Consider the following 26,101-nt stretch of genomic DNA (forward strand, 5'->3'; position numbering starts at 1 on the left):
AACTACAATGACCTCTGATTAAACTCAGATGTGTCTTTTTTGGTTAGTTGGTTACTCATCTCTTCTGCCAGTTGAATAGCTTGATTGAGATCCCGAAGAGGAAAGCAAAGAGAACTGCAAAGGACGCGACCACCAGACCGACCGCCCACAGGAAGTCGTGATGGTAACCAAAGTAGCCCTCGACAAACTCGGACACGAGCATGCCATTGTCGAACTTCTCGGTCACGTCCCCAAACTGTGAAGCTACCAGACCATAGAGTGTCCACGAAACAGGGCAGAGCCAGTAATACCATCTCTACCATATTGGAATTCTCTGTACAAAGAGAGAAGTAGCCAATTAGAATGTTACAAGTTTTAGAGTGGTTGGGCTTTTTTTAGAACCGTTCGTTGATGTCGATCTAACGGCAGACAAATACGAAGTACTGGGTAGTACTCCGATGAAAATACGCGAAAGTACTAAAACGAGTGGGGCCAGTACTCGTGACAAGGTGGGGACACGTTTTAATCTAGGGGCAGTTTAGTCCTAGGAAAATTTGCACGCGCCGCCCCTCTCGTCGAATGCATAACCGCCGCCATGGTGATTCACATTCCACAATTACTCATCGGCGGCCATCTCCTCCCTCTCCTCCAAGTCCACCTCAGTCATCTCCTTCTTCTTGCCGCTGCAACTTCGCTCCACTCAGGCAACCCCCCACCCACCCCCACCCCCTCTTACACGGCAGATCGAGCTGATGGCCGGCGACGAGAACACCGACTTCGTGCAGATCGCCGGCGGCGACCAGGTCAAGTTGGCCAGGTTGAGGGAGATCCGTTCTTGGTTTGACAACACAAGGCAGATGAACTGGACGGCAATGGCCACTCTCAAGAATATGACGAAGAAGGAGAGGGCAAAGCTTTGCCTCCCGCCCGCACAACCGATTGACAAGATCGAGATCCTCCTCTGGGCGATGGAGCAGGCCAATTCGTCCAGCGAGTGGACCAGGCGGAGGTGGTGGGCGTTCAGATCCAGGGTAGATCATCCACTGGATCAGGAACCCACCGTGCACGAGGTGCCGTTGCAGATTGTGCAGCCTCCAACCGAGTCACCGGAGACTCCGAAGCGCAAGATGAGGAGGACAGTGGTCGCGACCTCGCTTCCCCGCCGTTCTCCACGCTTCCCTCGCCGCTCTCCTCGTCTGAACGGCGGCGGTAGCTATGTTTAGAGTAAGCTTCCCCACTCCTCATCTTCCTACTGCTCGTGCTTACATCGTGGTGATACTGATCGTAATAGCTCAGAGAGGGAATGCCAGATGGCATTTTAATCTCAATGAATTGCATGAATATTTGAGTACATGGATTTGGAGGATGGACTATGATGTATGTGAACCCTAGGCATCATATGAACCCTAGGAAAAATTAGTAATGTTCTAGTGGTAGACACTGAAATATTTCGGTACACACCGGTAGGCACTGAAATATTTCGGAACTGCCCTAGGCAAAATTTGTAATGTTGTAGTGGTGGACACTGAAATATTTCGGTACACACCGGTAGGCACTGAAATATTTCGGTACTGCCCTAGGCAAAATTTGTAATGTTGTAGTGGTAGACACTGAAATATTTTGGTACACACCGGTAGACACTGAAATATTTCGTTACTACAATTTCAGTACACACCGATGCACACTGAATTATTTCAGTACTGCAGTTTCAGTACACACTGAAATATTTCAGTACTGCAAATTCTATACAAAGTTGGCATTTTGTCATTTATGTGTGAATCAATCCATGCATCATATGGCATAACTTTGTACATGAGTTTGGGTCAATTTCATGTCTATTTATTGTTAAAATTATTGTCATGCCATGAAACACAAGACAAGTCACTGACCCAAGCTTGCAAAGATGACATATCAATGTTGCTGATATGCACGTTTTCACCAAGTCTTATGTCTGAATTAAAACTGAGCATTTTTTCTTGATGGTATCCATGGATCTAGAACTCCTATGAATTTGCTCATGTTGGATGTTTTATTCTTCATCATTTGTACTAGCATTCCGTGCGATTAGATGCCATGACAAGACCCCTGGCATATTTATTTTCTTGCCTCCAACATCACATGTGTGTTTTGCAGGAAAAAACCTGGAGTTCACCAGGCTGGCTGAAGTTGTGAGTCTGGGAGGCTGATGGTGCTGCTACTGGCTGATCCTTCTTCTTTCAGTTTTTGTTCGTCATTTATCAAGCCGTTGGACCGGGGCTACTTCCCTATGTGCTGTTAATGTATTAAGTAGTTTCTTCGAATTTGTAGTATTAGTTAGTTTGAATGTGGACGTACCTTAATTTTTGGAACGAAATGTTGCTATGTAGGACCAAGGGTTTCATACCTTAATCTTTGGATAATTAATTATGTGAACTATTAGATGTGGCGCACAACGAAACGCCTCTACCATTGATACTATAGTTCAACATGTCGGTCCAATTAGAGACCAACCACTACCATATAGAACAGTTAGCATTTCATACTACAACCTGGCACGTACAAAACATCACACAGTGGAAGCACATCCCTAAGCACCTTGCATTGTACAAGGTCTTAGAGACCAGCCTCTACCATATATAACAGTTACCATGTCACACTACAGCATATAAAACATCACACAGTGGAATAATCATAGCTAGTAGAGCATTAGGTACCAGTTAATAATAGTTGCAATCCATCACAAGCAATAGTACCTAGATATGAGTAGATATAGGTACGGTAATACACGACAAGTACTCGCGAACAAGAGATGACATAACAAGTTCATTTCACATTGATACATGGCCCACCCCAGTTCTAAATGAGGTGGATGGTGATCATCATCCTCAAGTCATGGCGACGGGTGTTCGCAACAGTGAGTAGGATGGCCTGTCCTACCCGAAGATTCTTGGCATGAAGGAACTTCTTCCACCCTGCCCTGCTCAAGACAGTGCGACCGTCCGTGTCCACTGCATAGGCACAGCTGGTGATGGAGCCCGTTCTGGTAAGGCGTAGTCCAGCAGCCATGCCTTCTTCGCTCGGGTCGATGCCACAGCTATCAAGTAACCTCTTAGGTAATTTCTGAAAACAGTTGACATGATATATGATCATGTCACGTGCAATTATCAACAAAGCATACACTTCAAGACACATATATCATTGGATTCAACACTGAGCATATATATCATCACATCACTACACTATACGCCAAGCATCAAATTACTACAGTAATTAGGCATATCATTAGATTACTCCGTACACTAAGCATATCATCGCATATTACTACACTACATGCATGTCATAAAATTCTTCACTAAATGAATTCTAAACTTGGCCTCTCATCACAGTACTACAACATGCATATCATATGAAGTACTACACTAACTAAGCATGCATATCATGTAATTACCACACTAAGTAACATACCATGATATGCCGTTTAACATTCATCCTTGTGAGGCGGGTCACGAATGGCTTCCCTAGGTAGTCTTCACGTAGCGGAAGCATGTCCCAGAGGTTGCCGATTTCCTCGTCGCCCAGGCTAAGTCCTTGGGCATACAGGTATTCAACAAGTGGGTTCTCATCATCATCTGAATCAGCACCATCTTCGTCCTCGTGAACTTCATCCTCACTATCCGGAATGGAATTTAGATAGATAACAGAAATCCTGGGCCTATCTCTTCTGAAGGAGAAGCTGATCAATTCACCCCCAGTAAGACGCATGCGGGCGATGAAACGATCCCAATCATCTCCTCCTATCTGGGTTATCTTTCGCCCCTTCTCGACCTGCATAGTGTATGGGCCCCCAAGAGCGTCGAAGGTCACGGTGTCTGCGACGAGCTCATTGAATGCCAATCTCACATTGCATGGTACGATCTGTGTAAGATAAAAACAAATAGCAGACACAATACATTAGTGCAAATAGCAAAAAAACAAACAAAAAGAATGTACTGTCAGAAGGTTCATATAAATTATTACCGCTGCAACAACAAAAGAAGGCTGGAAGTAGATGCCGAACAACGTGGCAGTAGAAAGGCTGGTCCGGCACCGTGAGTTGCAGCGTCCACATTGTGCTTCCTCCATTCTACACAGAACATGTTGAACTCTAAGTTGAATTGTACATAGTACAATACAAAGATCATACATATAATAAATCATAGTGATAACCTATACTGGCAATGGCCAATCAATCTATTTCCTATCATCTATGTAATAAAGCAATGGCAATGACAATGGCAATGCCCGGTTCATCTAAACCTGGGAATAGTTGGGCATCGAAACTTAAACCAGTCCAATCCACGGCACACATCAAAACCAAACCAATCCAGATATTTTCATTTAGAATCTAGACCAAACCGAACTATACATGCGCGTCATCCAACCCAGTCCAAACCGTTTTCAACTTCCAAAGGTTCAAACCGTGGACAAAGCCATATGCGAGGGCACGTCATGAATCTAGATCAGACATGGCGTCAAATCTCGAGAGAGCCGACGAGCTCCGGCCGGCAACTGCGGCTCTTGGATTTGAAGCAGTAGTAGGTGGTAGTGGCGGCTCAAACTAATTGATTGATTTGGTCTCAAACCATATAAACCAAATCAAGATCCAATCCAAAAACTAAGTTTCAGTCCAAACCAATCGGCTCAGATCCGCCTCCGTAGGGAGACGCGTTTGGGGAAGGGAAGAAGAGTGGAGATCTGACGTACTTGCCGTAGTTGGCGGCGACCGCGCACCGGAGCGAAGAGAGGGGTCGTCGGCTGATGGCGGCGGAGGCGGCGGCGCTGGTCGAGAAGGGGAGAAAGAAAGATGTGGAGTGGTCAAGACAGGGAGAAAGAAAAATGTGGTACATGTGGTGGCTCGGTTGTGTGGATGACAAGGGGACCCACTTGTGAGACCGATAGCAATTGATGGCAAACCGTAGCAGGTGCACGACCGCGTGCACGACCGCCACGTCCCCACGTGGAATCGGGACGGCCGGGTGGGTGTGTCAAGTCAAATCGGCACCCGCGGCTTCTTGGTAACTCCAAGAGGCAGGAGCAGTGCCTTTCTTCCCCAAATCGGGTAGAAAACCCTCGTCCTCTCCCGAACCATACCACCCTCTCTTCCTTCCTCACCACCTCACCACCCTCTCCTCCTTCGTCACCACCCTCCTCCCTTCCTACGCCTCCCTCCTCCTGTCTTCGACCGACGATGAAGCGCGGGCGTGAAGATGCGGCGGACGAGCCGGAGGCAACCATCGGAGCAGAGCAGTCTGCTGCCGTGGCTGCAGCCGTGGGTGGAGCGGCTGAGTCCGCCGTAGCGGCGGAAGCTGGCGGTGCAGCGACCGTTGTGCCTGCTCCCGCTGCCATCGCAGCCGTCGAGGCACCCGTCGGCGAGCACAAGGTCGGGGAAGATCTGGAGGAGGAGGAGATGAGAAGGCGTAAGCGCAAGGTGTATGACAAAATTGAAGAGCTCATGGAGGAGAACGCCATAAAGGAGTTCGACCTAGATAGCAGGAAGGGTAGCGACTTCGACGAGGATGCCATCGACGAGCTATCTGAGGTAGTACTCTGTTTTGTGCTCAGTTTTTTTCATGACATTGGGGTTTTTCTTGTTAACTAGATGAGCATCAATTTCACTTGGGCGTTCTAGTTGTACGTATGTAGGATTGTAAGGATCTAGCATAGATCTTCATGTTGGATGTGGATTTTTAAATCTGATTCACATTCTGATTACAGCAGATACTCTGGTTTTTTTCATGGCATTGGGGTTAGTCTTGTTAACTAGATGAGCATAAGTTTCACAAGGGATACATTAATGAAAGAAGTGGGGTAATGAACCCAAATAAAAGAAAATGTTCATGGTAGGGATACATTAATGAAAAAAGTGGGTTAAACAATGGATATATGGCAGGATTCTCCATTGGCTTCCCCAGGACAGTGACTAAATGTTGCAGTTCCTGATTCATTATAGTTTATGTACATGAATTAATTTGCACACATGTTCATAGATGATTAGTTTGCACACATGTTCATAGATGATCCATTTGCAAATTCTATACAGATTTCCATTTTGCAAAGGAATTGATCGCTCCCTTAATAATTATGGGCTGACATTACATATCCACTGGATACCGAAAAATCAAAACATCTCATCTACCCAATTTTCCACAGTATTTTATTTAGATGATCACAGCCACATCTCTCATCAATATGAGCAGTGAGACACCCCATAGCTCCTTTACCAATTTCCTTCTGAAAGTTATCAGGGTCTAACAATGTTGGAGAAGCAGTATTGCCGCTGTCAGAAAGAATAATTGTTTCTTCATTCCAGTAGATAGAACAAACCCCCCTTGTGTGAAACAATGGAGGAGTACAATGAAGCCATTTTTCTGATTCCAATAAGAATTACACCTGTAACAAGTATCAAATATCATTAAACCAAGCCACTTCATGTAGTCTTTCATGTGTTAGTTATGTACTACTTGTGCACTAATCTATAAATGCAACTATTCCACCGTCCATAATTGTGCATGTCAATTTATTTGGCTCAATTATGTATGTGCACATACGCCTTATTTCTAGCAAATAGATAGTTGCCATGTTTCACATGTGTACTTTCAAAACATTGTAATTAAAGTCAATGTACCATAATATATCACCTGAGTTGTTCTATGTGTACTAATTCACTAATTGACAGGAGGATGACGACGACGTGGACTACAGCATGGACAACAGGCACAGCAAGAGCCGGTACACCCTGAGGCATCTGATTGCTGGGAAGATCAGGTACCGTTTCTTTGGCAAGATTGGGTGCCCTTTCTGTTGCAAGGTGATCGGTGGCGGCATAGATGGCATGATCCAGCATGCCTTCAGCACTGGCAATGGACATGGCAAGAATCATAGTGCCAGTACTCTGGCTAAACATGCTGCCTACGCACGCTTCCTTGAGATTGTCAAAGTCAATGAGCCGTACAACATGCATTGAAGAAGGGACAGAAGTGATGTGCTGCTAGAGTGCTGATGCTGCCCCAGGACCGCCGTGTCCTCTTATGTTATCTATGTTTCTTTGTTGTTGGAGTCTAAAACTGATGTCCTATGGTGTGTCTGAACCTATGCTGAGCGGTGGTTGATCTGCCGTTTATGTTAAGAATTTGCTGCTACTCTGGTTTAGTGTTCCTAGTTGTTAATAATATTTTGGTGATGCATGTTTAAGCCTTGTGCAATGCTAGATGCTTAGGGTGGTGCTTAGAAAAATAAACAGGGTTTTTCTGATGCACCGGTGCATATTTGTACAGGAGAGACGCCTAGTTATGCGTCTACCCTGTACAAATAAGCACCTGTGCTTAAGAAAAGCCTGGTTTATTTCTATAAGCAACTCCCCTTAGCACCTTGCATTGTACAAGGCCTTACCAACTCAAGTATCGTACGGTGGTCTATGTTATGGTTGCTGTGTTATTCTGCCGTATGGTGATGCATGCTAGGAACTCTAATAATATGACTATGGTAGTTATAGCTTGGCATGACTATGTTTAGTGTATAACTCAGCATGTTCCTGCCATATCTATGAGCAGTTACAACTGAACTATGCATTAATTTTTGACAAAATTAAAGCATGCAAATGATTGCCGATTCCACCTATTGCCAAATCAAGCTTTGTACTGATGATGCATTAGATATTGCAATAAGTAGAGGATGCTCATGATTGCCAAAAGTACCTATTTCCACTTTCTGATAAGAACTCAACGTGTATCAAATGATGCTAAAAGTAGAGCATGGGCATGAGAATGTATCAATGCATTAGATATTGCAATAAGTAGAGGATGCTCATGATTGCCAAAAGCACCTATTTCCACTTTCTGATAAGAAAAACAAAACGTGTATCAAATGATGCTAAAAGTAGAGCATGGGCATGAGCATGTATCAATTAATGATCAATTGATGCTACCTATTTGTGTTTGAATGGGCTCAATAAAGCTGGTGCTGGTTTATGCTCTCTGCGTGAACGTGATGGTAACGAAGACACTTGGTTGGCTATGGTCTTGCTGTCAAATTTATGTTTTAGTTCTTTAAGACTCTTTGTTTTTGCTGTTTGCTCGGGATCGACTAGCTTTATCGGGCGTCCACGTGCTCTCTTCCTTTTGGGGGAGTTGGGTGCACCATTTTCGGGGGAGTTGGGTGCACCGGTATCCTTCTGGGAGTTGGATGTGTCAGGTTCGTTCGAACCATCAGGATTGTTGACTAATTGTACGTCCTCTTCTGAAGCATCAGGTAGAACTGCTTGCTGGGCATCGTACACTTCCTTCTGTTTAAGAGAGAGTGCTGCGTTAGTTCTAATCATGAGACTTGTGAAATAAATGATATATTCTTGATGTTGCGCTAACCGTTATGGGGAACTTATATGATTCGAGACGAAGCGCATTGCAATCTGAATGCAGTAAGGTTGTACATATTTTCCACCTGAAAATATCTATCCTTGCCTATATTGGATAACCGACAATGACGTCAGCATAGCTTTCAAGCTAAACAAAGTACAAATATAAATTAGGCATTCAATTACCTGGTTTAAAATATCGGTCATTTCATCCCCGTTCCATGAAAACATGTACTGCAGTGTCCAAACCGCACAGGAAGTCCTGCGATGTTTAGTTAAAGATTAGTAATCTTATTCGTGTACGCAAATAATAATTTATGAGGCCATGCGTACCCATCGGTCTATTGTGGTATGTTCTCATAGCGTTTTTTGGTCCATTCGGCAAAATTGATGTTCTTAGCTGGTGATATCAACCCTTTCTTGACAGCTTCGTCAATGCAGAACTGAATCGAGTCCACCTAGGGTACGACGAGTTATACATAGGGTTACGGTACTTTGGGAGCTCATGTTCCATGTGGATCAAAAGAGGCAGCAAGAGAACACTTACAAGAGAATCTTCCTTGGTCTTGTCGCAATGATAATTCATGGAGTTCAGAGTCTGAATTTCTTTTTTGTCAAAATTAAACATCATTAGCATCCAATGGTTTTGGTGTACATTCAGTGGGACATGCACCTGCAGTAAAATTCGGGTTGGGTTGAGAACCGAAAGTTGTCGTGTACGTAAACTATGAAAGTGTGGAAAACGTGTACCTTTCGGCGCCCTACAAATTTTCCTGCTACACGAGCTAACCATGAGGCTGCACGTCCAACAGGAACCACCCCTTCATTTGTAACAGCTTTTCGGTTTCTTGAGGGGATATGATTGAGGTAGTATCATTCTCAATTTGGCTAATGCTAGCATATGCCATAATAACCTGCCAAATTTTCAATCATACAATAATAAGACATGTGTTGCAGTAATGATGTAGAATAGAGTATAATGGGCTTACATCACCATAAATGTATTTGTCGTCCAAATTTTGCTTCAGATTTTCTGCTGTGAGGGTAATGTCTCCGATTCTAGCTATTTCAACAGGGTCGTATGTTCCGCGGATGTAAACGGCTGTCTCTATGTCCTCATGCGTGAACTTGTAATCATTACCAAAGAAAGGCTTCATCGGAGTTAATTGTGGTTCCTCATTGTTTTCCGTCACATGTCTTGCACTTGGTGTACTCGAAGTCCCTGTCGTGACTTGGCTAGCCCTAGGAGTTCCTGTCAGGGATGAATTGCACACATTGACTTGATCCTACAATGAACAAAGGTAGTTCATCATTAGTTTGTTACTTTTAGATATTAACATGTTGGGCCATATTGATCACCTGCACGCCTCCTTTCTGTGACACTGATTGTCGGTTCCTTGTAAATTCGTATTTTAAGTCCTGTAACAATGCAAACAATAATGAACATGAAGGAACATATTCATAAAAAATACAAAATGCACAGTATGACATACATGGAGTTCCCTCCTTAAGTCTTTAATTTCGTCCTCGGCCTTCGACAACCTAGGATTAGTGCCAGTTTTAGTCTTCATGTCGATCAAGTCTTCACATAGAGTCTGGTATTTGACATCAAATCTGTGCGCAATTTCCATTAACTTCCTGCCTACCTTCTTTTCATGATTAGCAATGCGTGCATTCATGACTTCAACTACCATTTCAATCTGTGTAAACAAAATAAAACCCCATTGATAAAAATAGCTAAATGAATGAGGTTCCATGACACCTATTTGTGATATTGCAAAAACAAATAGTCTTTGGAGTACACACTTGCTGGCTACTAAATTGATGTCCTTGTGATGGTGCTCGATACGAATCATGTTGATGCACATGTTCATCTTTTTTTCTTGGAAAATTATTAGAATTCTCGGACGGTCGTTGAGGAGCACAAATTTCCATGACAACCTATTTTTTTAAAATATAATGAACCATTAGTACCAAATAAAAAATCGGATATAGAAAGTTCAATTGTAGATAGGTACCAGCCCGTTATGAAGACCTCCTTTCTCGTAAGCATCACTTCTTATAGTAGCCATCATTTCGTCCCATTGTGCGATCAATGGAGGGGGTCTAGAAGCATACATTAATCGGCCACTACGCACGTGCTCCCAGTACCAATACTACACAATAAATTAGTTCATCACCATACAGATATGCAACAGAACAATAATTAAAGGACATTAAGTAGTGATCTAGCACTAACCTGCAGCAGAATTAGATTTCCTTGTAGATTTACGTGATCTCGATTTCTAAACTTGTGAACGGACTTGAAGAAGTGATTAAGTGTGAAACATCCCCAGTTAAATTTTCAAAGGTTTTCAAGATCTGTAACAAGGTTGAGATATTTCGAGTCCACATAATGTTGTGCTGTTGGTGCTAGAATAGTACCAATTGCGTACAGAATGAACCGTCTCAGGAAATCACCGTCTGGGGCTTTGGAAGCTCGGATCGCCGTTTCAAGGTCAGAAATCAAAATTTGCCCATTGTTTGCATAGGCGGTAAACAATTCTGTGTCGGTTTGATTTTCCAGATGTGGCTCTATATCCTCCCCTTCTATCGGAATGCCAAATATACCGCGTTTTACCGATGGTAATGGATTTCGTGTCCATATCTATGCTCTTGGCTAGTCTAACCAACATTATGCGACGTAGAGTCACTTCATGCATCTGGGTTAGTCCGCCAAGACTGGTTTCTGATATGATGTACTTTTTGTGGTCTTCTGACAACAGTTTCATGGTTTTTCCGAACCTTGTCTATGAGCATACTAACTTCATATGACCATGCTTTTCGGCGAGTTCCTGTTACATTCCATTAAATAAAACTGAGTACACATGAATTATGTGTATGAAACGATTGTACACAAACAGTCAATTACTTACCGCATCGGTAGTTTCGGAGATGGGCTTTTCTCCATTATTAAGGTTCGTATCTGAAACTGACATTGCTGCCTCGTATGCAATGATAAAATCAGGCTCAATTAATCTGAACAAAATTGGAAAATGTATAACAAAATTAGCAGAGAATTAATTTTAACAAAACTAACTGGGTCATTTAACATATGATCCACTTATGGTTTAAGCACAGAACCTATTTGGGTGCAAAACCTATGAGGGTTCAACAACTAAAGCATCGGCGGACAACGATTATAAAGATTTACGATCATCTAATACCTTATCTCGGAGATGGTGCCACCGAGTAGATGGCGGCGGTTAGTGCGTCGGAAACTATAAGTGCCGGTATAGCGCGGTCGACGGCGCAAAGGAAAAACGGCGCGTTCACGCGAGGAGGCGGCGGCGAGAAGAACACTGACGTCCGAGCCCTCAGATCACGTTGGCGGTGGGCAGCGAGTGGTGGCCGCCGACTCCTGTATTCCGTGGGCGACCGGTGTCTCCGATCTGATCTTGTAGCGGTCGTGGGAGGTGCGGACGGCCCGGGTGGTTAGAATGCAGAGCTGTAATCGCGGGATTTAGGGAGGGGTGGGCCGCGTGAGTTATGTGAGATTTGGATAAATGATATAAAGAAATAAGAAAATCTTGTGAACTCGGTGTGGGGTTTACAGGGTTTAGGGTTTAGGGGTTTAGGGTTATTAGGGTTTAGGGGTTTAGGGGTTTAGGGTTATCAGGGTTTAGGGTTATCAGGGGTTAGGGTTATCAGGGTTTAGGGTTGAGTGTTTACATGCAAGCCCGGAAATGCGTGTGTCAAAGAACGTACTTGCATGTATATGTAGTAATGATCCCAAACTTTCTTAATGGCATCCCATGACCACATAGAGAATGAATGCATAATGGTTTCCATGTTGGGCAAAATTTTGAATGTTTATACGGTTTAGTGGGGGGGGGGTTTAGGGTTATCAGGGTTTAGGGTTTAAGGGTTTTAGGGTTGACGGAACTATGTTTGTCTTACGGTGGACGTAGCACACACACCGGACATTGATGGAGCGTTGGTCTACAATGGATTCCCTCCGGTACCATTGATCCGGTCCGTTGACTGGCTCGGCCGACAAACTTCGTGCCACATAGAGCATGCATCCATCCACTGGACCGGATCGATGTTTGGTTGGTTTCATACAGGTGAGGAACCCAGCTAGTGCTTTCGGGGTGTTGACATGCTAGGCCGGAAATGCGCGTGTCAGAGATCATACTTGCGTGTATAATCCCGAAAATCTTTCATGGCATCCCATGAGACCACATAGAGAATGCATGCATAATGGTTTCCATGTGGGGCAAAAATTTGAATGTTTTTACGGTTTAGTGGGCGCGGGGGTTTAGGGTTATCAGGGTTTAGGGTTTAAGGGTTTTAGGGTTGACGGAACTATGTTTGTCTTACGGTGGACGTAGCACACACACCGAACATTGATGGAGCGTTGGTCTATAATGGATTCCCTCCGGTACCATCGATCCGGTCCGTTGACTGGCTCGGCCGACAAACTTCGTGCCACATAGAGCATGCATCCATCCACTGGACCGGATCGATGTTTGGTTGGTTTCATACAGGTGAGGAACCCAGCTAGTGCTTTCGGGGTGTTGACATGCTATGCCGGAAATGCGCGTGTCAGAGATCGTACTTGCGTGTATAATCCCAAAAATCTTTCATGGCATCCCATGACCACATAGAGAATGCATGCATAATGGTTTCCATGTGGGGCAAAAATTTGAATGTTTTTACGGTTTAGTGGGAGGGGGGGTTTAGGGTTATCAGGGTTTAGGGTTTAAGGGTTTTAGGGTTGACGGAACTATGTTTGTCTTACGGTGGACGTAGCACACACACCGGACATTGATGGAGCGTTGGTCTACCATGGAGTCCCTCCTGTAGCATCGATCTGGTCCGTCGACTGGCTCGGCCGACAAACTTCGTGCCACATAGAGCATGCATGCATCCACTGAACCAGATGAAATGCGCGTGTCAGAGATCGTACTTGCGTGTACATGTACCATCCGTTCCATCCACTGGCTGGGCCGACAACCTTCGTGCCACATTGTTCACATTGTCCAATTAACACTTTGTATAGATTTTTTTGGTAAAAATGAAAGAAATAATGCAACTAATCTGAACGTAACGTTTGGCATGTATCAAACCAAGTTGCTACTATTCCTCAAAAAAAAACAGTTAGCCACTAATTGCGCCAAACATATCTCGTAATTACCAACGAAAATGGGTTGACAATTATATCTGGAAATTCTTGGACTGAATTTATTGCTCTTCCTTTTTTAAAGAACAATAAGTTAGAATGGTGGGCGGCGGGTTGGCATGGGCACGGCGATGGCTCGGGCTTGTGTGATATGTGGTTCGACCCGCGGTCAGTGCACATGTTTTGGAAGCCCCGAAAAGATCGCGCTCGTGAAAAAAAAACTTGCATCGAAGCGCGTTACTTCAAAATAACTAATTAACCCTACAATCACGGATATATACCTTCCCATTCTATCGCATATCTACCCTATCCTAACCACCCCCATCTACCTTGTTTCTCCTCACATAGCCATCGCCGGGATCGCGCCATCGCTTCTCAAGCGACCACGCCGACGCCGGATTAAAAAGATCTCTTCCACGGCTTCTCTCATCTTCGATTGCAGTGCTGATTATTTTTTCCATTGATTCGACCAACAAGTAATTTCCGAAGAGATTAGAAAATCCGCTTTTGCCATAGTTGAGTAGTTCTGGTGTGATTCGAGTACAGGATGTCATGCAAGAGCTTTTTGATTGATAGTTTGTACTAGTTGATCGTATGAACTGATTATGAATATTTTTTCACGGTCGTATTGTTTCGAATTAGGTGGATGAGGGTGTGGATACAGTTTTCATACTATGGGTATATGTGTTGCTGTAGGGACCATGGTCTCAGAGGCGTATAACAACCGTGCGGAGTACGACAAGTCTTTGCATGAAGCGCGTCGGGAGATCGACTTGAAGGTGCAAAAGGATCGCGCTGAGGTAGATAAGAAACTGAAAAAAGAACGTCCATACGTGGACAGGATGATAAAGGAGGAGCGTCAGGAGTTTTCCCTTAAGATGGCGAAGATGCGTCTTGAGATTGAAGAAAAGTATAAGAGGGACTGTGAGTACATGGAATTTTTTTTTCTTAGGCTACAAGGAAATGCATCAAACGTTGCAGAAGGACCGGAAGCTTGTGGACAGTATTATACAGACAGAGCGAGTCAAGATGGATGCCTATGTGTTGCAGGAACGTGCGGATATGGATAGTAAGCTGCTACAGGAGCGGTCGGACATGGATTATAAGGCCATGCTGGAGAAGGTCCGCTTGGAAGGACATATGTTAGAAGACCGTACGATCTCACGGCCACCCCGACAACATGTCTTCAATTATTCTCCCCCTGTAAGTATCTCGCACCGATTCTATATATTAAGGACCTACGTATTCTATGATACAAACATCTTCAATTTGTGGCAACCTTATGTCGGCGATTGTATGTAGGCTAAGCATCATGAGACGGCACAGTCGCCATTCACTCGAGACATTGCGATAGAGTCACCCGTTCAATGCCACATCAGTCCACCCCAACAACATATCGTCAATTCTCCCCTTGTAAGTACCTCGCAACGATGCGTACCCAAGATATGGTATGACCTTTCAAAACTTGTGTGTAAACCCACTATCGACGTTTCATACGCAGGATAAGAAACCTGTGATGGCAGAGTCCCCAGTCACACCACATGAAGGATACATTCAACATAATAAGGTGAGAAGGTTTGAGATGGCACAATCCCCAGTCACTCCACATGAAGGATACATTCCACAAAAGCAGGTAACAACGCCGCAATGTTTCTATGCACATAAAAGTTATGTTTGGCCCTTTACTCATTGATTGTATTAACTCTGATGTGAGATACTAGGTGCTGGTCATGGAATTTTTTGTTAGTAGGGATGATGAGATGTCACATGTCCCGAGAGCATACTTTGATGAACGCCCGGCAGAAGTCAGAATTTTTGAACCCGCCAAAGTGACCTACGATCTCATTATGAGTGAAATGAGAGATAGTTTTTGTTGCAAACTGGGAGCAGAACTGTACTACTTCTTACCCGGGTCTGCGTGCAAGCTGCCAGAAGGAATGTTCTTGATTGCAGGACCAGATGATGTACAAAAAATGCTTTCTGATCTGAATGGCCGCAAGACATGTCACATGTACATTGTGTACAATATAACTACGGGTTGTTTTCCCGAGGGTGACATTGATTCCGAGGTTCAAATTTTACATGTTGCATGCATCTAGTTTATGGCTACGTCTTTTTTGAGTTCTTCCTAATACAATTCCTATGGTTTTCTACAGGAAGTGAGAATCCAAGAAATGGAGGGTCTTGCTAGAGAGTTGGAAGAGAAAGACCAAGAACAACTTAAGTTGTATGGTTACATTGATGTTAAAGAGAAAAAGATTGAAGCACATGGGTCGTCGCCAAGCCCGACGCAATCTCCAACGACGCAACACAAGAGGTCACTGGATTTTGGCAGTGCAGAAGACAATATGGAGTAGGCTCAATTGTTTTTCAACCATATTAAGCTTCAAACCAGGATTATTTAGTTGCAAACAAACCTTTTGTTTTCTGTTTCACACTATGTTCGCAATTATGGTACAATTTATTCATGATACAGTTCTTTGAACAACAATGCATGTGTTTTATGATCAATCATACAGTTGTTTCTGAGTTGTTTTTGAGATGGCATTGTGTCTAAAGAAGTTTCCATCTATTAAACTTGGCACGCAGTCGCATCGGAATCGCGTATCACGCGAGAGGCGTGCGTCGCATGGGAGAGCGTCGCACGCGAGCTTGTTTTCGGGTAGAAATCATAACATATTTCGGATAAATAAAGTTCACGTCCGCCACCCGCGCATGCAAACCCGCGTCACCACCATTCCCATGCATGCATGCCTCAGGCGCAGACAACGAGATGGCCCATCCGAATTAGGCCCATCCGAATTAGGCCCATCCGAAGTAGGCCATTAGAACCCTCCCCCCACTCCACATATTCCCCTCGCGCTGTGGCCTCCCTCCCTCCATCGCCAGATCCCCCACTCGTCCCCCTCTGTCCGCCGCCCCTGCACGCCGTCAGCGACTCCACCCCCGCCGCCCCCGCGCCCCCCCAACGGGATCGGCCGGATCCATCTCCTCAACCACCGCAGGACAGCGCAGGTACCCCAGTTTCTGTTGACGTCTCAATGGTATCCATGCTGATAATGCTAGGTAGATCGACTGAGTGTAGCAATTTTGTGCCACCAATCCACTTTTCTGGAAAATTCTTGCTAGAAAACCATCTGAAACTTGTGATGCTTGCTACTGTATAATATAGGACTTTTCAAAGTTCTGTTATGATGGCACTATTGGACACATACAGTAGAGCTGCGTTTTTAGTTGTTATACTTTCAGTTATCATCACTGCTTGGGAAAGGACGAATTGGATGCATTCAGGTCTGCAGTTGATAGTGTATCATCATAATGTAGGTGCTGTGTTGTGTGATTCTTCATGCTGAGAACTTCAGCTTTTTCAGTTATAGTGAAAGGCTTCTGTATAAAAAAACTACTAAATGATCACAAAAACTTCTAGACAACATTCTGTATGATCTGACCAAATCTTGAACTAAATGATCACCAAAAGTTGAAGGATTTTGCATCACATCACAACCATAAGTGTTCTGCACCAGCATGATAACAATCACATAACTACATAACAAAAGCAAACTTGTTCATCATTACAAAAGCAAACTTGTTCAACATAACAAAAGCTAACTTGTTCAGCATTACAAAAGCAAACTTGTTCAACCACATAACTGCAAACTGAGACACATAATACCACAAACAACTCAATATCCCCAGTAGTAGGGGTCATCCCAATGATCCTCCGCCTCTTGCCAGTACTCCAAACCTTCTTTGACGATTTCGATTTTCTTCCATGCCTCGTAGGTGACGTACGCATCTTTCTCTGCGTACTCGATAAGGTTGTTTGGCAGTGGGCTGTCCCCCCATAGTTTGTGGTCGAATTCCTGGTTGATCTTCTTCTTCATTTCCTTGTACGATGGGTGGATGAGGCTAGCTGCAAACTCAGCCAAAGCCTGCCACTTCTTTCCATTTTTTGGAACTCTCCATTTGCGCTGCATGTCGACGTACTTGTCGGGGTTGATCTCCAAACCAGACAATTTCAGCTTCTCCTTGTCACCTCCAATGGAGAAGCCAACAAAGGTGTACAGCTTCTTCTCCTGCAGGAGCGGGCGGAGTTCCTTGGGCCTGCATCAAATTAATCTGGTGCATCAAATTCATCCACTTCAAAAACTTCAGAAACTACTAATTAGACATAAAATTCAGAACTAGTATTGCATCTACTCCAGAACTTCAGAACTAGTATTGCATCTACTTCAGAACTTCAGAACTATTGCATCTACTTGAGAAAATTCAGAAACTTCAGAACTATTGCATCTACTTGAGAAACTTCAGAAACTACTAATTAGACAGAAACTTCAGAACTTCAGAACTAGTATTGCATCTACTTCAGAACTTCAGAACTATTGCATCTACTTCAGAAACTACAGAAACTACTAATTAGACAGAAACTTCAGAACTTCAGAACTAGTATTGCATCTACTTCAGAACTACAGAAGTATTGCGTCTACTTCAGAAACTTCATAAACTACTAATTAGACAGAAACGTTAGAACTTCAGAAACTTTAGAACTGGATGTTTTTACCATTTGGTTGCCGCGGTGATGTGGTATACCAGGACGAGATCCTCCACGCATAACTGTAGAACTGCAACCTTTTGCGGAGGTTCATCTTCCCTCGTATACTCGACATCAACGGAGATCGACCGAGAAAACATGCCGCCGAGCCTCCTCCTGATCTCGCGGATCCTCTTGTCGGCTTCGTCTGGATTGCTGGTGCATACGACATCCAGCTTCTCCTTCTTCAGGTGGATATCAACCATGAGCGGCACGGTGTAGTCCTGCTTCTGCCCGGGGACCGGAACGTCGTCGTCGACCACCAGCGGCTCCTTGCCAGATGCCTCACCTTGGTGATGCTTGGCAGACGGAGGGGAGTTGCTCCATGATGCCTCCGCCATTCTCTTGGCAGACGGAGGGGAGTTGCTCCACGATTCCTCCGCCACTGCCCTCCTGGCAAGCGATGGTGGAGGCAGAGGGGAGTTGCTTGATGGTGGAGGCAGAGGGAGGAAGATGGAGCGGCAAGAGAATGAGGAGGGAGGCAGATTGAGCGGCAATGGAATAGGAGGGGAGTTCCCTGCGTCGTGGGGAGTTGCCAGTGGAGGGGAGTCGTGGGGAGTTGCCAGTGGAAGGGAGGCGTGGGGAGTTTCCTCGAAAACTCAAACGTCCTGCCCTTTGGCCCTCGAAAAATCTGGAGGGGAGACGTGGGCCCTTTGGTTTGTCCTGTTTCTGAAACAAAAAAAATAACAGCCATATTTTGCTCTCACTGCAACCATATTAAGAGATCAAAAATGGCACCAAAAAGTCACTGCAACCATCCTAAATGGCACGAAAACAACACCAAAACAACATCAGCCAAAACAGCAAAAAATGCATCCATCGATCGTTCTTTATTTCTTCTAACATTCCGTGTTCTGTGCAGTGAGATAGACACAACGCTACAAATGCAGGCTGACAACGCCCGCGATTTCATGACCATCAGGACAGACGGCGGCTTCATCCACGCTCCGGTCCCATGAGTCGAGTCGAAAGTAGTGATGCTATGTGTAGTTCTGAAACATTGATTGGCTCATGTTGTAATTAAACTTTAATGAATTGTATGTCTCTTTGGCTTGGACATTCCTTAAACTTAGATGTAATCGATGCTATTTATTACTAGGACCATGAATTGTGCTATTAATGTCTTGCTTTTCTCTTCCGATCCTTTTGTTGCATACTTATTTATTGCTTATGTATTGTCTGTTGTTTGGCTTGTGCATAGAGATGCCGTCGTATGTCGTGTACAAGGGTAAGGTTCCCGGAGTCTACGACGACTGGGAGGAGTGTCGGAGACAGGTTCACCATTTCAGCGGTAACAGTTACAAAGGGTACACCACTAGGGCAGAGGCGGAATCTAGATACGCCCGCTATCTAGCGGGAGAGAGGAGGGAACGTTGGAGGAACCGGATGAAGACCAGTTTCATCGCGATGATGCTCATCGTGATGACCGCAACTCTCTTCTATGTGATGGTAGTTTAGATGATCGATATCGACTTGTAATATGAAGACAAACTCGCTACTCGCGGTCTCGAGACTTGTAATGTTCTATCTTTGTTTGGTCTTTTGAATTCAGAGACTAATATGATGAATTGTATTCGGAGAGCTATCTTCTACTGTATTGGATGAATGTGCTGTTGCTGTGTGGTGCTGTCTATATTCTGTCCAATAATATATTTTGTAACCTGTGAAAATATCAGAAATGTGCATTTTTCCAACCACCTCCAAATCACCTCAGTTTTGGCACACATGATCTCTTCCACAAACAAAACTAGGTTTCCAAGTTTTTGTATTTTTTTTAAAAAAATTGAATTTATAATGCCCTCTAGACTGACTGCTGAAAACATCGGTCTATGCCTCAAGGGGGCATTGTAAAATAATTTTTTTCAAAATTTTCTTGCATACACATGTTTTGCACATGTGGGTGACCATGTACAAGAAAATTTGGGTGATTTGGAGGTGGTGGAAAAATTCACGTTTTTTCAAAAAAAAAATGGCTTAAGGACCAAATGGTCCCTCCGGGAATGCGGGCATTTTTTCGACCACCTCCAAATCACCTTAGTTTTGGCACACATGATCTCTTCCACAAACAAAACTATGTTTCCAAGTTTTTGTATTTTTTTGAATTTATAATGCCCTCTAGACTGACTGCTAAAAACATCGGTCTATGCCTCAAGGGGACCTGCATGCAAGAGTCGGGGACCTGCATGTGAATAGTGATTCATCAAGGCCTTGACAGCTACTGGCACAGCGGCTGCCGCCCGATTTGCATGCAGCGAAGATGAACGTGCATGGAGGTTTTTCAAAGATTTCCAAGCACACCCGAGTGGGCCCCGCTTATTTAAAAAATACGTCAGTCATTATTGCTCTGTAAATGAAGAATATGCATGATGATTATGAATATGCATGACAACTATAGTAAGGGTGAAGAATCATAGTGCCCAATTTGTCGAAATACATCATCATTCTTAAAGTTGGACATCACATGATACACACAGAAAGTGGAAACGAAAGATGTCGAACTAATACAGTAACATGGCAGTACAACTGCACTTCACTAAATTACTGTCACGATGAAATAGAATGTAAAGACCACGTCACACAAAGCTGAATGGCACACGACTTTCTCTGGCTCATCGTCGGTTCATGCTGTATGTAGATATCACAGTTCAGCCTCGAGATCCTACACAGAAGAATAGAATAAATCACATGGACATCAATTATGAGTAAAACACATGCAAAAAAAATATGAACATATTTCGTACCTCTAGCAATTTAGCGCATTTACGTCGATTGTGACCTGGTTTCTTGCAATAGCCACAGATATTCTGTGATATTGACTTCTTTGTCTTTGCCTGCAGCCTTTTCTTCGGTGCACCTCGTCCTGGCACATGCACGGGATCCAGAACCTTATCAACTTTCTGGGAGTGCGGCATCAACGGGCCAAACCTAATGCTGTTATGCTGAGCATTAGTTGACTCCTTGCTGTCAGCTAGTTCAAAACTTGATTGCTTGCCATGATGTTGTGCTTGCAAAAGCATCTTTAGACGGTGATAGTCCTCATCAGAGTGGCATGCCTGGAAACTCGCGGTGTGACTAAAATTCAGCAACTCGCGGTACCTCTGCAGGCTTAGCGAATAGTCATACATCTGGTTTTTTCTGGTAGGTGCGTATGCACATTTTGCATTCATAGTCCACCTAGTGGGAACGCAACAACCGGGCAGAATTGTTTGTTTTAAAATCCCCAATATGTAAAAAATGTGGGAACATGGTGTGCCTGCGCATTCCATCTTACGGCAAGAACAACTCACCCTGTGCAAAAGACCTCCTTGCTCTTCAATGCGCACTCCAAACTTTTTATCCATTCTTTCCTGCTTGGACACAACATAAGTGGAATCTTCTGATCCATCTAGTATCTCTCTAATCTGACATTTGCTGACAGCATCTATGCTCCATAAGACCATCTTAAAGACCCTAGGTGTGAAAACTGTTGCGGCGTGTTTCTTAAGCGGCGAAGCATTTTCCTCTGTAAATGGAACAAATTGCAAGGCTTCGACGTCATGGAGAGCTTCGTTAATCCGTCGCGACGCAAGGCAACGCTCATAGTGCTCTAGCATTTCAAACAACGACATCTTACCCTCAAGATGTGTATGTAGCACAGAGTTCAAGCTCTCACTCCTTTGATTGCTGCTCAATCCTAGGAAACAACGCCCCTCAAGATATGGAGCACACCACAACTTTCTCATCTGATACATCTGATGCAGCCAAGACTCCTCACTGGTTACTTTATTCCGTTGTAAGAATTGTATCCATTTTATCTCATGCTCTTTAATGGGAGAAGTATCATAAATGAAAGATCTGAATTCCTCCTTTACGTCGTCATCATGCAGATGGTGTACAATGTTCTGCTGAATGTGCCATATACATAGTCTATGGTTTGAGTCTGGCCAGACCACCCTTATTGCTCTCTGCATTGCAAGGTCCCCATCTGTGATCACAGATATCGGATGCTTCTGTGCCATGCAATCAGAAAAGGTCCGCAACATCCACTCGTATGCCTGGCTTGTTTCATGAGAAATTATACCACAGCCAAATATAACAATGCTGCGGTGGTGATTCAACCCGACAAAAGGCACGAATTGCAGATTGTATTTGTTGGTTCTGTATGTGCTATCAAAAACAATGACGTCTCCGAAAGCCTCGTAGTCAAGTCGCGATTGACTATCAGCCCAGAACAGTCCCTTCAGATGGCCATGCTCGTCTACCAAGTACTTGAAGAAAAAATCCACATCTCGCTCTCGCCTCGCCATCATGTGCATGATCACCGTTTTAGCATCACCGGCAGTGATTGTCTCCTGCTTATTAGCATGGCAGAAATTGTAAACGTCCCTCTTTATGCATCCAACCTTATCAAATCCACCGTATTGAAAGCACAAAATATCCATAATACGGTATTTACGGATCTCACATTTTTCCATGTCCGCAATGTCTGCTTTCTGCTCATCGCTAATTCGTCTGTGCGAACGCAGCAGACAAGAAAGATCCCGTGGGGCTAGAGGATGGTTGTGCTCATCGATGAAATCCTTGACAAACCACCGACCGGTTTCCTCCTGTCTCGTAATGACCAATTTAGCATTACACCCAACACGAGTTAAACTTCGTGGCCTCCTCTTTCTATCTTCCATCTTTCTTTTCATGTGCTTATCTTCGCGAAACCCTTGACGACTACACACAATTTTCCTTAAAATTATGTATTTGTTGGATCCATCCCACTCAACGTAGCTTTTCCTCACACTAAAACCTTTTTCAAGAGCATATTTGTTGTAGAATTCATAGCCTTTAGCCTCACTATCAAACATCTTGCTGACAACATTTACATACTCGAACATACTCTCATCACTTGCATACACCATGTCTTCCTGCATATGACATGTGAGGGAAACCAATCATCAACATCTTTCTGTTTATCAATGTTGCAGGTGTAAAATAGCTCATAGGCAAAGACAAGTGCATGGAAAAGACTTTGCTGGTTTGACATGTGAGGGAAACCAATCATCAACGTCCAACAAGTAGTATCTCATCTTCCTTTAAACTATATTTCATGCGCTATGCAAACCTAAAGTGATGATGACTTTAATAAACTAAATTAAGTGAACTCTGGAACCACTATCTCATCTTCCTTTAGTATATCTCATCTCAAACGTCAACATCTTACTTAAACAAACATGATGCGATTAGCTCAAGAGAAACTATGCCACGATGAAGCTTTCCATTCGTTGTTCTAGTCAGTACCAGGATCTTGTGGGGTTGAGGTTGTACTGCATGCACGGTGGAGGGGCGCAACGGCCAAGAGAAAGAGCAGAACGCCAAGCCGAATTCATACCTTAAGGATGGTACGCGCGAAGAGATGGGATCGCCCGCCGCGGTCGCCGCCGATTCAGCCGGCGCAGATCCGGCCTTCTTCTTCTTCGGTGACGGCGTGGGGGGCTGGGGTTGGTTGGGTGGAGGACGAGGACGATGAATTTATTCCTCTCGCCGGGCAGGTCGAGGACGGAGAAGGTCAGGAGCGGCGAGCAGCGACGAATAGATCGGAGGAGGATTCTGAACTGGATCGAGTAGACATGGATCTGGTCCTCAGGTGATCGGTTCAAGAAAAGATATTTCCCCCTAGACCATTATGCCCTTATCGCAATTAACATATTAAATTTAATCAATTTAAATTCCCCGCAAGATCTGACGGCTAATAAAAATCAGACGTGATCAGACATGTAAGTACTGCTAAGTACTCCGAGTACTAACCCAATCACCGTAAAACAGCTCTTAGAATGTATGTTAGGGAAAACAAGGAGCAAAGTCGGTTCACTGTTAATAACAGATACTCCCTCCATCCCAAAATAAGTGTCTCAACTTTGTACTAGCTCTAGTACAAATTTGTACTAAGCTCAAGACACTTATTTTGGGACGGAGGGAGTACTAGTATACTAGTGTACTTACTGTTCTTGGTATTATAAATCCAGAGAAAAGGTTCCACATGGTGTAGAATGCCGAGGAAACAACGGAAGCAATGTTGTAGTTTGGAGTCAGGCCCACCGTCATCATCCCGTAAAATGTGTAGTATGATAGGGTGAAGAACATGAAGAACAGGTACCAGAACAGCTTCACAGCTGTCCATTCGAACCCAATCATGGCATACACTATCACGCCATATATCAAGGACTGAACAAAGATGTATGGAACCTCAATTGCAACCTACAAATGGAAATACATGTCAGTCTATATGATCTTAAACATGTAAATGGAAATACATGTTCTTTTGTTTCTTTTCACTTGATGAGAAACTTGGTTTAACCGTCTTTTCTGTATGAATTCAGTCTATATGATCTTAAACATGTTAGCAACGCCTCATATGTTCATTATATTCTTGCATCTGATTTCTAGTCTTGTTTTGTTGGCATATAAATAGAGTGACGGAGTCTAGTTTTATAACCATGTAAATAAAGTGACCGGATAAAAAAATTTGTGCCAAGTAACTGTACCTGCCCCAATGCATATGGCAAAGGCGAGTACATGTGAGCCGCTCTTTCCCTATAAAAGACAGTGCGCTCAACAGCCACAACTGGCTGAATTGTCGCGGAATTCTGTACCCCCATGTACAAAACTGAGGCGTACATGGAACCCATGGCATTGAACAAGTCCTGTTGACTCTGCCTGCAAGAGTGAAATATCTCCGGTTAATTTCGATACGTGGGGACTGGAGTCCCATTTATTCTTTTGTATATATATATTATTACCTTTTCTTGCCAATGCCCCAAAACATTGTTCCAAACAGCAGTGCCATTACTACAGTGTAGAAGTACTTGACAGCAGTGTATGGGGGATTTCTCCAATATGACTGACTTTGCTTCCACAGGCAAGCGGAACATTGTGTGAGGAAGGTCTGCGAGTACTGCGTTGGAAAGGATAGGTCATTTGAACCTTCAGGGGGTGTGCTTAGCTCCTTTATTAAATTTTTGTTCATCCTGAAACACAACCAAAATTGAAAAATATCAAGATAAGGTCTAGAATTGAAACTAGAAATGTCCACAATTTTTGAGTATTTGATTAGATTTAAACTATGGACAATAATGCCACCAGAAACCTACCCATATAGTTCAGAATTCTTGTATACTTGGCTGAAGTTGATCCCAGTTATCTGTTCTTGTACTGCACTAGTCACTTGCAGCATCCATGTTGAAGGATTATAGCTGTCTTTTATCTTGCTCACACCTTCAATAGCCTTGGTAGAATCAAAGTGAAGCAGTTAAATGACAAGCTTATTCAATGCAAAACTGCATATGGAAACATACAATACTTTTTTCTCTCTCTCTTAACTCACCTCAAAATATCTGATCAATTCACATGAATGGCGTCCCAGTGGACCTACATAAATTTCTTCACCTCCTAGTTTCATCAGGAAGAGCTGCATAGACACGTATGACCATTAGTTGTTAAAAGTGTCCGCGGACAGTTAACTGCCAATGTGTTGTTGTTCATTTTCTTCTCAAAATACATGTACCATAATAAAAGGTTTTAGTACCTCATCAAAAGATTCAAATATGTCAATGCTTGGTTGGTGAATTGTGCAAACTACTGTCCTTCCTGTATCCACTATATTCCTTATTGTCCTCATGACAATGGCTGCAGCTCTTGCATCAAGTCCAGATGTCGGTTCATCCATGAAAATGATAGAAGGGTTAGCTACCAGCTCCACTGCAATTGTTAGTCTTTTCCTTTGCTCAGTTGATAATCCAGTCACACCAGGTAGTCCAACCAATGAATCTTTCAAGGGGGAAAGCTCCACAAGCTCCATGACCTCATCGATGAACATCTGTGTACCAGGTTTGGTGCGATGAATTAGTTAGTACAGCACACAATTAAAAAATAAACTGTATAAAAAGGAGAAAAGACTGACTAAATAATCTCATCATGTTCTTCTATGATATATGCTTATTATGTGATTATAGTAGAGTCTTCGTTCTTTGCG

General features: G+C 43.7%; 1 pseudogene; it reads right to left on the reverse strand.

The window, feature by feature from the left end:
* Positions 1 to 55: 55 nt before the first annotated feature.
* Positions 56 to 26,101, reverse strand: part of LOC119280071 — a 55,975-nt pseudogene continuing 29,929 nt past the window's right edge.

The sequence above is a fragment of the Triticum dicoccoides genome, chromosome 3B, assembly GCF_002162155.2.
Source record: "Triticum dicoccoides isolate Atlit2015 ecotype Zavitan chromosome 3B, WEW_v2.0, whole genome shotgun sequence".
In the NCBI taxonomy this organism is placed as follows: Eukaryota; Viridiplantae; Streptophyta; class Magnoliopsida; order Poales; family Poaceae; genus Triticum; species Triticum dicoccoides.